The sequence below is a fragment of the Canis lupus genome, chromosome 8, assembly GCF_011100685.1.
Source record: "Canis lupus familiaris isolate Mischka breed German Shepherd chromosome 8, alternate assembly UU_Cfam_GSD_1.0, whole genome shotgun sequence".
Classification (NCBI taxonomy): domain Eukaryota; kingdom Metazoa; phylum Chordata; class Mammalia; order Carnivora; family Canidae; genus Canis; species Canis lupus.
Window position 1 is genome coordinate 45,023,286 of NC_049229.1, and position 12,869 is coordinate 45,036,154.

Genomic DNA, 12,869 nt, shown 5'->3' on the forward strand with positions numbered 1-12,869 from the left:
ACCCATACTTATAACATGTGTCAATTCTAGTCAAGATAAATGCCCTATCTGGAGTGGAAGAGGTCCTTCCAAGGGTGCTTCCCTCCCAAGACAGCTTGCCATCAAGTGGATGGTTGTTCTCCTTGAGGGATGGGTATTATATCAAGGGCTCAGCAGTGATCTCTGTAGCACTCAGGTTAAAGGTTTGGTAGCATCTGTAGTTACATCAGTCCTAGTAAATGTAATCCTATTGTATATCTTCCATTGCTGCCACAGTGGCCACTCCTTTCATGCACCCATTTTGCCAGCACAGGAGTGGCTAATGAAGAAGATGGCGGATATCAACCAGCCAAATCATTTGGACTGTTTGGATGTAGTACTTCTTCCGTAGCGGATGCCTCTGGTGGCTATTAACACACATTCAAAGATCTTTTTAATCCATGCCCACTTCCATCCATCCGTGTGCCTCTACCCTTATCTGTGACCTACTTTCTCCTTTTAGGCCCCTGGCCAACCAGCCAAGCCATTTGCTACTTTCATAAGTTGTGGTGTTTTTTTTTCCCCCTGGGCTCGGGCCTGTTCTATTTCTACAGAAAGTGGGTGTATGGATAGCCTGATTTTTGCCTTGCAAGGATTTCCCTTCACCACTGTCTTAAAGGGCCACCTGAGTGGAGCTATCTTGCAGCAGCAGTTTATTTCTGTTTTGCATCTACATACCAAACCAATCTATCTGTGAACCAAACTTGGCTTTTTTTCCTCTCTTCTATAAGTTCGTTATATGGGACACATGCCCACCTTCTTGGTCATAGGTATGAGCAGGTGAGGGAGAGGCACCTGTGCAGCAGTAGTGAATGGCATGGCAGGCAGTCTGGGCCACCTGGTCACATCCAATGCCCTAACTACCACATGCCTTAGAATGGATTGCTGCTGGGACTACTCAGATTTATGACTTAATATCTGTTGAGTCACACTGCAAGCACTCTACAAGGTCCAGCAGCAAACCAGGAGCTATCTTCAAATGACCGATAGTTCTTTGTGGCAAATGCCTTACTCCAGAGCCCTATGGAGTAGGGATATATTGTAATTCTCCAGTTAGGTTTACTATATACTCTATACAGCATCTTTGCCCATCATATATGCCTTAAATATCATAAGATCTACCAGGTTTTATGGACCAAGGGGCAAGGTTGCTTACACCACATGCTGGACTGGCTGCAGTCATTCCTGCTCTGAGCCCTATTTAAAGCTTTCCACGTGGCTTGGCAAATGGGTTAGAGCAGGATTCCCGTGAGTGGACTTTGCTAACCTTAAAATCCATACAGACCTATGGAGTATATGATCGCTTTATAGTGATGAGAAATTAGCCCTTTATTTTGAAGATGTCCCAGCAGTTTCCTGAATCTTTATAGGCTTTATCTCCCATCATACGTGTACTTTGTGCTCATCCAGTTTGATTCACACAAGGCCATCAATGTATTGGACTAATGTAATGTCCTACATGTCTACAAGGTCAGGCTTCCTCAGACTATATTTTGACAGCAGAAGAATTAATATATAGCCCTGGGGCAAGACCATGAATGTATAGTGTTCTCAATCTTATGTGAATGTTAACTGCTTCTGGCCCTTACTCTCAGTAGAGATGGATAAGGATACATTTGCCAAGGTGGCCATGTATGAGGAATCACCATGTGCCTAAAGCAGCATTTTTCTGACAAAGATACCACATCTGTCTGGTTTTTTAGTGACCTGACTGGTGAATCAGTTGGGAATAAGCAGGCTAACACCTTTATATCTTTTCCTTTGCATCTCTTTTATACCTTTGTATCTCTTTTATATTAAAAAAAAAACTAGATCTCTTTTAATCTCCTTGATAGCTCCTCTCGGACTCACAGGATATAGTATTGTTTATGAGTTACTTTCTTTGCTGGTAGGGGCAGGAGGATAGTTTCGTAGATTTCCACTTGGCCTTCTGCAATGTGATTAAGCAGATGGTTTACCTAACTATGCATTCTGATTACACATTCTGGGACTAGGCAAATAACCAATGGGTAGGTCTGTGGACCCAGTGGGCCCATTCTAAGTCAAACCTACACATATCTCCACTCACTTTCTAACACAGGTCATGATGACACTTTGGGTGCTCAATAGCAATGTCAGCTCAGATCCTGTTTCCGTGTCCAACTACTCCTTTGAATCTCTGGATCTTCCCGTTGGCCCATATATCTCTTGGAAAAGGACAGAGAAGGTAACCATCCCATATATGTTGTGTGGAATTGCAGGATACTTCCTTTTGAGGGCCCAACTTTACCTTCAAGTCACTGAGTTCTAGGTAGAAACTGGGCAACAGGTTATAATTTTTTTTTAATTAGGATACTTCCCCTCAGCCTCCTTGATTTCTTTTGATTGTGTATAGATTGCGTGATACCCTTGTTGGCTGCTCATCTGTCTAACTTGCCCTTCAGAATGTCATGTTCTATTAACCATTTCTATGTTCTTTTTTAAAAAATAGTTTATTTATTTGAGAGAGAGAGTGGAGGAAGGAGCAGAGGGAGAGGGACAAGCTGACTCCCCACCGAGAATGGAGCTCGATGCAGGGCTCAATTTCAAAACCCTGAGACCATGACCTGAGCTGAAGTCAAGAGTCATACACTTAACCAACTAGCCAACCAGGTGCCCCAAACCATTTCTATGTTCTCTCTGGGTTAGGCTATCTTGGCTGCCATGCTGACTTTGCTCCTTATTACAATAAATACATCCACCTTGCTTCTGATGCCATATGCTTCTCAGCCTCTCTTAATTTGAGCATCATCCCATTGTAGTCAGGGAAGCTAGTTCTATAGCAGCATCTCCTAGTCTCAGCCCTCACCCACAGGGGACAGCTACCAGGGAGCTTCTTCAGTAGTGCTTGTGCCCCCTCACCAACACATTTCTTATTGTTTTGTTAAACAAAGTGTCCTCCTGGCCCTCCCTCCCATGGAACATAGTTGGTGGGTTTTCTGATCGTAGGTAATATACCCATTTTAACACATCTACTTCTCTGGCCCTGGGATCCCTTTCTGTACCACTTACCTTGGCAATTCTGGCATTTCTGTTGTACTTAGTATGGACTGTTGCTTTTTCTAAGCTCATAGGAAACAACATAGCAGCATAGTTGCATAATTTTTAGGGTCTTTGCCGGGGTGTCAACCTTCTACCAGAGTGTCCTCATATCAATAAACTCTCTTATCTAACTTTATATTCTGTTTCTGTCAACTCAGCATCCTCTAGATCCTGTCCCACATCTATTCTCCTTGCTTCTGCCAGTACGCACTGATGGGGTCTTACAGCTCCTTCAACACAAGCCTCTTTCCTCCCAGCAGATCCAGCACTTCCCCTGGTCAGGTGACGGTGTGGCTTGACCTGTTATTGACCAGGCAGCCAGGAGAGGAGGTGGGAGCATACTCAAGAGGATGAGCAGACTTCAAGTGGTCTGCAGGCAGCAGGGAGGGGGGTCACATCTGCTCTGGGTTCCAAGGTTCTCAAAAGCATCGGGTTGAACTGCAGTGCAGTTATAACAGAAGCATTGGCCAGTTCTCCAAGAGCTCTAGAGCTGCCATGATCTGCCATTTCAAGTCTCAGTCCTTCCCCACTGGGGACCTGCCCTGGGCATGGCGGACTTGCCTGAGAATTTAGTCTTCTCTGGAGCTCTGCTCCCTTAGCATTATGTCTCGGCCCAAGCCTCAGCTGCTTCTGTCCTCTGATTACAATGAGAGGTTCTTTCTATGCTTCCAAGCTGGCCCCTTTGACACTTTGCCTTAAATAGGTAATTGTCCTCAGCCTGTTGCTGTCATTACCCAGTGCATTGATAGCCCTCCACCTGTAAGGGTGGAGGAAGCCTACTGGGGCAGGGAGAGATGGTGAACTGCAATGCAGCCACAACAAAGGCCTCAGCCCATCTAGAGACCGTCCCAGCTCTAGAGCTTCTGTGGTCCCTCATAGGTATCTCAATTTGGGGATAGCTGGAGCTATTCCTGGCAGCACTGACCAGTTACTGGATGTGGGGTATGCCCAGAGGAGGCTTAGGCCTTGGGTTAGTAGTTTCCTTTTGAAGGAGGGTAACCCCTGGGAAGAGACAGCTTTGAGTGGTCAAGGGGAAGGAGTGTCTCATCATGAAGGGACATCTGGGTGGCACACAGCATGTATTGCCTTGACCTTGGGAAAAAAGAAGGCTAAGATAAGAGAATGACTTCTGGAAGAAGAATTGACAGGATATGCTGACCAGATAGCCTAGAGTTCTTTCACTTAAGGACATTTACTACCTTTTTTGTGCTAGATACAGGCAATACAGAGTCCTTGATCTCAAGGAGCTCACAGTTGGAAACCATACATCCACAGAAGAGTCAGGACAGCACCAAGATGTCAGCAACAAGGTGTATACAACATGAACCAGGTGGAGGGAGGTGGGGACAGGATGTGACTAAGAAGAGAAGACAATTCTTGATATAGTGGAGGCTTTTTTTTTAGCTTTGGGATTCATATTTTCCCTTCCTCAAGAGACATTCAAATCTCTGACTCAAAAGGAGAAATCTTCCTAAGGGACCCTGAGGTACAGAGCTAGTATTAGTGCCATTCCTGCTGGTACCTGCTCAGTCAACAGGGATACGGCCACCCCTTCCCCCCCCCCCCCACGTGTGTCCCATCTCACTGAATTGTGCAGCACAGGAGGACGGGAGACCTGGACTATGGACTGTTGAGAGTCCCATGGCAGGAGCAGGGTGCTCCATCAGAGGTGAGACCCTCACAAGTGCAATTGGTGTCAAGAGTCTGCTCATGAGTCCAGAAAGGTCCCAGTCTACAAATAAAAGCATAGCAGTGGGGAGCAGTAGCTCTGCCTGTCTGATGTCCCTCATAAAAACTGCCACAAGATGGCAGCAGGAGCTCAGTCCATAGGGAGCAGGAGCGGGGTTGGTATTGGGATGGAGTTGGTACCCCTGACATACGCACGTTCCAGAAGAGGTGTGAGGAACAAAAAAACTGAATGACTAGGCTCTTGGAACCCATTTATTTATTTATTTGGGGTAGAGTGAGGAAGAGAGAGAGCAAGCATGAGTGGGGGGAGAGGCAGAGGGAGAAGCAGGCTCCCCGCTGAGCAGGAAGACCAATGTGGGCTCAATCCCAGAACCCCAGGATCATGACCTGAGCTGAAGGCAGATGCTTAAACGACTGGCCACCCAGGCGCCTGCAGGAACCTATTTAAATCAGGCATTTACACACTGGTAGCTCCCCAGGCCATGTGCTGTGCCGCTACTTCCGCCCGCTCAAGATTCCCAGGTGTTGCTTGTCTCCTGTACCTATTTCCATTTGCCCCATTTGAGTTCCTTCCTCTGGCCCACATTTAATGTGGGCCCTGTCATCACAAACCTCAATAGCCTGACTGCCCCTTCCGTCGGGGGGTTGTGCAAAGTCCTCTCCTTCCACTGTTCCACTGCCCCTCACAAGACACTTGCCTTGGAGGCCTAACACCAGTGCTTTTCACAGGACCCAGGAGAACACCGTCTGCAGGCCCAGCCTTTGCTCTCAGGAGAAAGCAAGTGGTAGCCTTTGGAGGACAAACCGCAAACAGTGACTGAGTTGAATGTACTGCAGTGAAGGAAGCCAAGCGTCTGCGATTCTTCTGAACCCATCATCCTGGTGCTGGGCACTTTCGGATGACACCCCCAGAGTCAGCACTTGGGTGCTATCTACACAGGTGCTGGAGGGGAGTACATGCAGGCAGGGACCCCTCCACACACACCACCTCACTAGAAACCTCACTGGGCAGCCCAGGGTAGACTGTCATCTGAGGGGTTAACCATGAGGGGGCTGGTGAGGGAAAATAGAGCAGAAAGGGCCCCAAGAAACAGTACTGGTGATTCCGGCAGGAGCTCCTGCCCCAGGACCAGGAGCCAAGGAAAGAGGTGAGTGCTCTCAGGGGAGAGGAGAAGTTGCTCTCAGTTGCAGGGGAGAAGGGCCTGGCTGGGCTATGACTCCAGCTCTGAGGAGGGCCCTGCGCACAGCTGCAGGTACCCCTGAGGGGCATGTCCCCCATGCTGGGAACGGGCAGACAGGTGAGTCGTGTGACAGGCTCCCCTCCTGCTCCTTTCCAGGCTCCCTCAGCCCTTTGGGTCCACCCTGCTGCCAAAGGAGGAAGGTCACGTGGGCAATATGGAAGGGGGCCTGGGCACTGAGGGGGGACAGACCAGCCCCTGGCCTGGCAGCTCTGCCCTGAGCTGCTTCAAGGGAAGGCCTGTGCTGAAGGGTGGAGTCGCCACCCAGCTGGAAAAGGAATTATGCTGGGAGAGAGGGGAGGAGGGGGAGAAGAGGAGGAGGAGGGAACTGAACCCCCAACCATGCAACTCCTCATCACAGCTTCCTGGGTGGTGCTTGCGCCTCCCAGGGACTGCTGGGCTAGCTCCAGCAACTTGCAGACCAGCAGAGCTCCCTGGAAGTCTGGCCCCATAGAAGACCCCAGAGCCTGTGCCCATCTTTGGGGGGGTGTGGGGGAGGAGGGGCCCCCAATTTCCCAGAGGGCTGAGGGTTTATGGTCCAAATCAACTTGATTTAAAGGAACCAATATAGGGGCATCTGGGTAGCTTAGACGGTTAAGGGACTGCCTTCAACTCAGGTCATGATCCCGTGGTCCTGGGTTGGAGCTCCCTGCTCAGTGGGGAGTCAGCCTCTTCCTCTGACCACCACCCCCACCCCTGCACCGGTCATGCTCTATCTTAAATAAATAAATAAAATATTTCAAAAAAATAAAATAATATAAACAACCTGAGTTTGTAGAGAAAGTCCCTTCTGGTTGCACTGATGACCCACATTGCCATGTGCCCTTGGGCACTTGGGCCTCAGCCTCAAGCCCTTTTTTTGTCAGAGGACCACCCGGGTGCTTCTGCGTCAGTACCTGGCTCCTCTGGATTGTAGGGACATGGTAAAGTCCTTTCATGTAAACTAAATAAAAATCACAGCTGCTGTTTACTGAGAGCTGTTCTGTGCCAGGTGCTTTCTTACCAGGGCTCCTTGACCGGTTGACATTCTGGGCCTGACAGATCACTATTGGGGGATCGGGGTGGGGGGCACCCTGGTAGAGAACCACTAATTTACACTACATAACTCATTCAATCCTCACAACCCTAGGCTGTTACGCTTCCTGATTTATTTTTTAATTGAATATTTTCTTTTTCTTTCCTTTTCTTTTTTAGAGAGGTGGGTATAGGGGGAGAGGGAGGAAGAAAATCTTAAGCAGGCTCCATGTCCAGCTCAGAGTCTGACTCAGGGGTCCATCTCATGACCCCGAGACCATGACCTGAGCCAAAATCAAGAGTCGGACGCTTAACCCACGGAGCCACCCAGGGCCCCATATTTTTTTTATTTAAAAAAATTGTGAAATACACGTAACATAAAATTTACTGTCTTACCCATTTTTAAATGTACAGTTCAGTGGCATGAAGTGCATTCCTGCTGTTGTACAGCCATCACCCCTTCCACGTCTAGAACTCTTTTCATCTTGCAAAACTGAACCTCTGTACCCATTGGCCAACTCTGCATTACCCGACCCCAGCCCCTGGCAGCCACCATTCTGCTTTGTCTTTATGAACGTGACTACCCTAGGCCCCTCATGCGAATGGGATCATACAGTGTTTGCCCTTGCACTTAGTGTGAGATCTTCAGGGTTCATCCACGTGGTAGCATGCGTCAGGGGTTCTTCCCATTTAAGGCTGATAGCCCACTGCATGGATATGCCACATTCTGTTTATCCAGGCACCCACTGGTAGCCCCCGGGGCTGCTTTCACCTTTTGGCTCTTGTGAGTAATGCTGCTCCTTAGAACCCTTTGAGAGAGGCAAACCCTGAGGCCCACAGCTAGTAAGCGGCAGAACTGGTATTCCAGCCGAGCAGTCAGTTTCAGGGATTGTGCTGTTGACCACCGGGAGCCCCTCTGAATGCATGCAGGCGGGCACCAGGAAAGCGAACCCCCTCCTTTGCCATCTGTTCAACTCAGAACCCATTACTGCTTTGCTGGGAGCTGAGTCAGATTGAAAATGTGGAGAGATGGGGAGAAATGTTGGGAATTAGAAAATGATTACTTTTTTTGTTTCCCCATCAAACCTTGACTCTTGGGGATCCTTGGATGGCTCAGCAGTTAAGTATCTGCCTTCGGCCCAGGGCATGGTCCTGGAGACCCGGGATCGAGTCCCACATTGGGCTCCCTGCATGGAGCCTGCTTCTCCCTCTGCCTGTGTCTCTGCCTCTCTCTCTCTCTCTCTCTCTCTTTTTCTCTCTCTCTCTCCTGAATAAATAAAATCTTAAACAAACAAACAAACCTTGACTCTTATTTTATCCCTGAAGAACCTGGGTCCAATGAGGAGGTAGACAGATTTCTTCAGTGATGGGTCCTTCACAGGAAAGCCCCGCTATTTCTGTTCTGCCCCCACCAGTAACCACAGCATCCTCAGTCAGTTGCCTGTTTGGGGGTGAGGACAGGAGCTCACCTACTTCCGTGTATACTACTAAGAACATCTACTCTGCATTCTTATAAGGTCTTCCATTCGAAAATCCCTAAATAGACTCATTAATAAATTCTTCTTTGCAAGCTGATTCCCGTGGCATAGGCATATTATAAAAGATGTATGTGACCACTGTGTGGTGGAGAAGAAACCAGAAATCCCATTGTTTCACACAGCGCTTAACAAAAATGTATCTCATGAAGTCTACAAAATTCAGATGGGAAACATTCGTTATTTGGGGCTTTAAGTAAAGGCCCACCACACCTAATGAATCAGCTCTTTGTCTGGATAGCACTTGTGTATCAGGTTTTCATAAGAAGACTCTTCAGGTCTGCAGGTTTCCAAATATCAGATTTCTAAGCAGATATCACCGCTTCCCTTTGTTCATGGATTCCTTCCTGTGGGACTTAGCCCTTAACCGGTGGTGTCTGTGTTAACTCCAGCTTGGTGGTGTCAGAATTGAACCGAATTTTTGCACACCCTGTTGATGTCAGAGAATTGGTTGTTGGTGTGGGAAGAACTCCACAGATCTGGTGTCAGAAAAAAAGATACTGTTTTCTCACCAAATAGCGGAATCCTCAAACTACAGTCTGTTCCTGCTACATGTTTTTCCCCTCTTGCAATTCCACTTTTCCTGGAGGTTTGGGTGATTAGCCTAGATTGTTGCCTACACACCCTGACAGCCAACCAAATTGACATCTTGGGCATGACAAATATTTGTTGTGGGGGCTTCTAATAATGCATCAGCAACTCATTCAGCAACATCCTTGATCTCTACCCACTAGATGCCAGTAGCACCAACCTAAAAGTTCCTGGCTGAACAAAGTGTGATAATCCCATTGTGACAAAAAGTAGACCTTAAAAAAAAAAAAAAAAAAGTGTAGTGTAGTCATGAAGGAGACCTGGGTTCTGGTCCTGCCTCTGCTCCAAACTCCCTCAATGACTTTGGGCACAGCTAACTTAGCCTCTTGGTGTCCTCAGACCAGATCGACCTAGTTCGTTCAGCAACAAAATGCTCTGCTGCTGCACTTGTTTTACCTCCCTAACTGGAAATTAAAGGCAGTAACTTGAGGTTTTCCCTCTTTCTTATTCTTTAAAGTCCTGAATTCCCATCCGTCTGAATGATTTGACCCTGAATCTCCTATTTCACATAGTGAGGTCTGCAGAGGCCTAGAAAGGGGTCCATGCTGGGGGCAGATGCTGCTGACAACCTGGAAGAGTTGTGACCCTGTGACCCTGGAGATGACCATGTGAAGGAGTCTCATGGGCTTAATGAGAGCACCTATCCCACAGGAACCTTCATGGAGAGCCCCAGCCCAGGTGTGTGTGTATGTGAGATGTGTGTGAGATGTGTGTGTAGGGGGCAGGGTGGGAATCCAGAGGGTCCATTAGGCCCCAGTCTAATGGCGCGTGTGTGTGTGTGTGTGTGTGTGTGTGTGTGTGTGTGAGTGTGTGTGTGTGTGGTATATGGTGGGTGTGGAGTGGTGTGTGGAGTGTGTAGGTAGTGTGTGTCGTGTGTGTATAGTGTGTAGTGCACGTGTGTATGGTGTGGTGTGTCATGTGCGTGTGTGTGTGTGTGCATGTAGAGCGGGCAGGGTGGGAATCCGGAGCGTCCTTGGGCAGAATTGTCCTGGGCTCTGAAGCCTGACCTCGCTGCCTGCTAGGTCCCTCCAGGGTCCGCAGCCCCACAGTCCAGCTGCACTGGGCTGACCACGTTCCAGAGGCAGCCGTCCCCAGCCACTCACCCTGCTGGGCTCTGTCCTTCAAAGACAGGTGTCTGTCCTTCTCAAAGACAGAGAACCTGAGCTCAGCAGCCAAGAGCAGTACTGGGCGGAAGTTCCATCTCTCACATAACACAGAAAGTAGAAGGAATTAAAATCCATCGAAATGGTGTCTTGTGTTAGCAGTCATATCAGCCGTCACGGTGCTCCCATGATTAAGAGCTCACCAGGCGCTCTGAACTAGGCTCAGTAAAAACTTATTAACTGCCCAGTGTGTGTCATGTATGGCACAAAAGGCTAGGGATCCAAAAAAAGAGTCCTACTGCATGCCTGTCCCCAAAGCATCCCCGGTCCAATGCTGTTGGCTGGAGGTTGAGGCCAAAGTCCCAGAAACAAGTTCCCCTTCCGGGCCTGTCCTCTTCCCCGGGCCCACCTGGAAATCTACCTGGATTCACATCAGGCAAAAACCTCACAACTTAGTGATTTCGTCAGACTGGAATTCCCTGGACATTTCCTTTTTTGTATTGAATTGGTTGATGTTCTGAACATACACCCGGTAGGCGCGTGGGCCACCTGCGGTCATGAGGCCCCAGGAACTCTATTCCCAGCTTCTCCGGTCCCAGGACATGATCTGTGGGAAGCATCTCCCCGGACACGAAGTGCAAAACGGGGCAGGTGGGGGTAGCTTAGCTGGGCCTGGAGAAAATAGCTGAGGGATCCGTTTGCTGCCTATCGCCTTTGGGGTTTTGCGGCCAGACAGTGGGCCCAGATGCTGTCTCTTCCCATCCTACAAGCCCACGCTTCCTCCCCTTCCTCCTCTTCCACCCAGTCTTCACCAGGGGCTGCAGGGAGCGGTTGCTCCCACAGCCTTTGCAGTCAGATGGAAAGTGGGGTCTTCCCTCTGATGCAGGAGGCTTCTGAAAGGCAGATCTCCTCCCTGTTTCTAGGAGGTTTCCCGGCTCCCTGGTTGCTATGGTACCAGCCCTTCTGTTCCATCTTTGGGGCCACCACCTAAAGAATCCAGACATCATAGCAGAAATCTTTAGCCCTCTTGACCTGGAAGTTCATCACCCTATTCCCAGAGCAGGGAGAAACTTGCACCCTTGTGCCCCCATCGCCCCTGCTGCACCCCTGCCTGCACCTTCACCCTCACACGGGGTCAGCCTCTGCTTCCCTGAGCACTCCAGTGCTCCACCAAGCCCTGGGCTAGAGACCTTCAGGCCCACCCTACAGTGCAATGGACTCCCAGGCTGGCCCCCGAAAACCCTTTCTTCCTCTCTCCTACTCTTGGGAGCGTGAGCTCCTTCTGCAGCGGGCTCATGCCGGGAGCATGAACGGAGCACTATGCACCCCCCACACACCCCAGTTTCAGCCTTTCTATCCCCAGTCTTGGTTTGTCCTGGACTAGACGACTAGACTAGACCAAGGCCCAGATGCCCGGATGAATCAGACACATTCCTGCCTTCAGGGAGCTCACAGCGCAGGTGGTAGGGTTGTCAGGTCTTAGTGAATTTGGAGACAGACCCAGGAATGGAGAAGACAGAGCTGGAGGACAGAGGGAAGCAAGGAGAAGGGGATGCTGGAAGCAGCCCTGGGAGGGAAGGTAACGGGGACTTCTCTGTGGGAGGAGCACCTGGGAAGAGCAGTCTGAGAACAGAGAGAAGCCGGCCGTGGCTAGAGGAGCCTAAGAGGTCCACCCAGACTGTCAGGATTATCACCATCACTGCGTCCTACCTCTGTGGAGGGGGTGCTGCTCACTAGAACCTCTGAATTCAGACTCCCTGGCTGTACAGTGCGGATCCCGGGCTTAGAGCTTTGGTTGTAACTCAGTCGGTACAAGGAAAGGACAGAGCGTGCTAGCCTCATGTCATGCCCAAAGATGTCAAAACTGAGCAACAATTTTCTGAATGAATAAGTAAATGAGACTGGAAATAGAGGACGAATATTACTGCATACTTCCCAGGTGTGTGAGCTGCTAGGGTGTATGAAATGGGGCGGAGCCTAATAATGGGCTCTGGGTACAGTTTCTGCAGTTTCTACTATATGCAAAGCACTTTACATTTATTATTTCTCTCTCCTCTCTCTCTCTCTCTCTCTCTCACACACACACACACACCAGTGATAAAAAGCTATAATTGTTCTTGAAATAATGATAAAGAAATTGAGCTCAAAGGCCGCCTCTCCCTTTGGTCAAGATGCTGTTCTCTTTGCCTAGAATGTAGGCTCTTGATGCTCCCCAGCCTTTGCTTGGAAAGACAGTCTCCACTCTAATGAGTTATAGGAAACAAAACCAAAGGTAAAAACTTTTGAAGGTGCTTAGGAGATGGTCAGGCGTGGGACCTTTCTGCTCCCTGGGAAAGGCAAGAAAAGACCACATAGCTACCTTTGTGTTATGCAGGAGATCATGAGTCCCCGCTATCGGAAGTTGAAGCTGATAATACCAATTTATGGGCTCTCCTTTGGGCCCCATTGGACCTGGCTTTGGAGGCCAGTTAGCCTGTATGGGCCCCAGGTCCTTGTTCAGTAAATATCCAGCTGGTCAGTGGGGAGGTAGAAGCCCTGGCAAAATCAAAGGGGTCGCTCTGGTGCCTGGTCTGGAGCGAGTCCAACCTGGATTCAAAGTTGGCTCCATCACTTACCGGCTG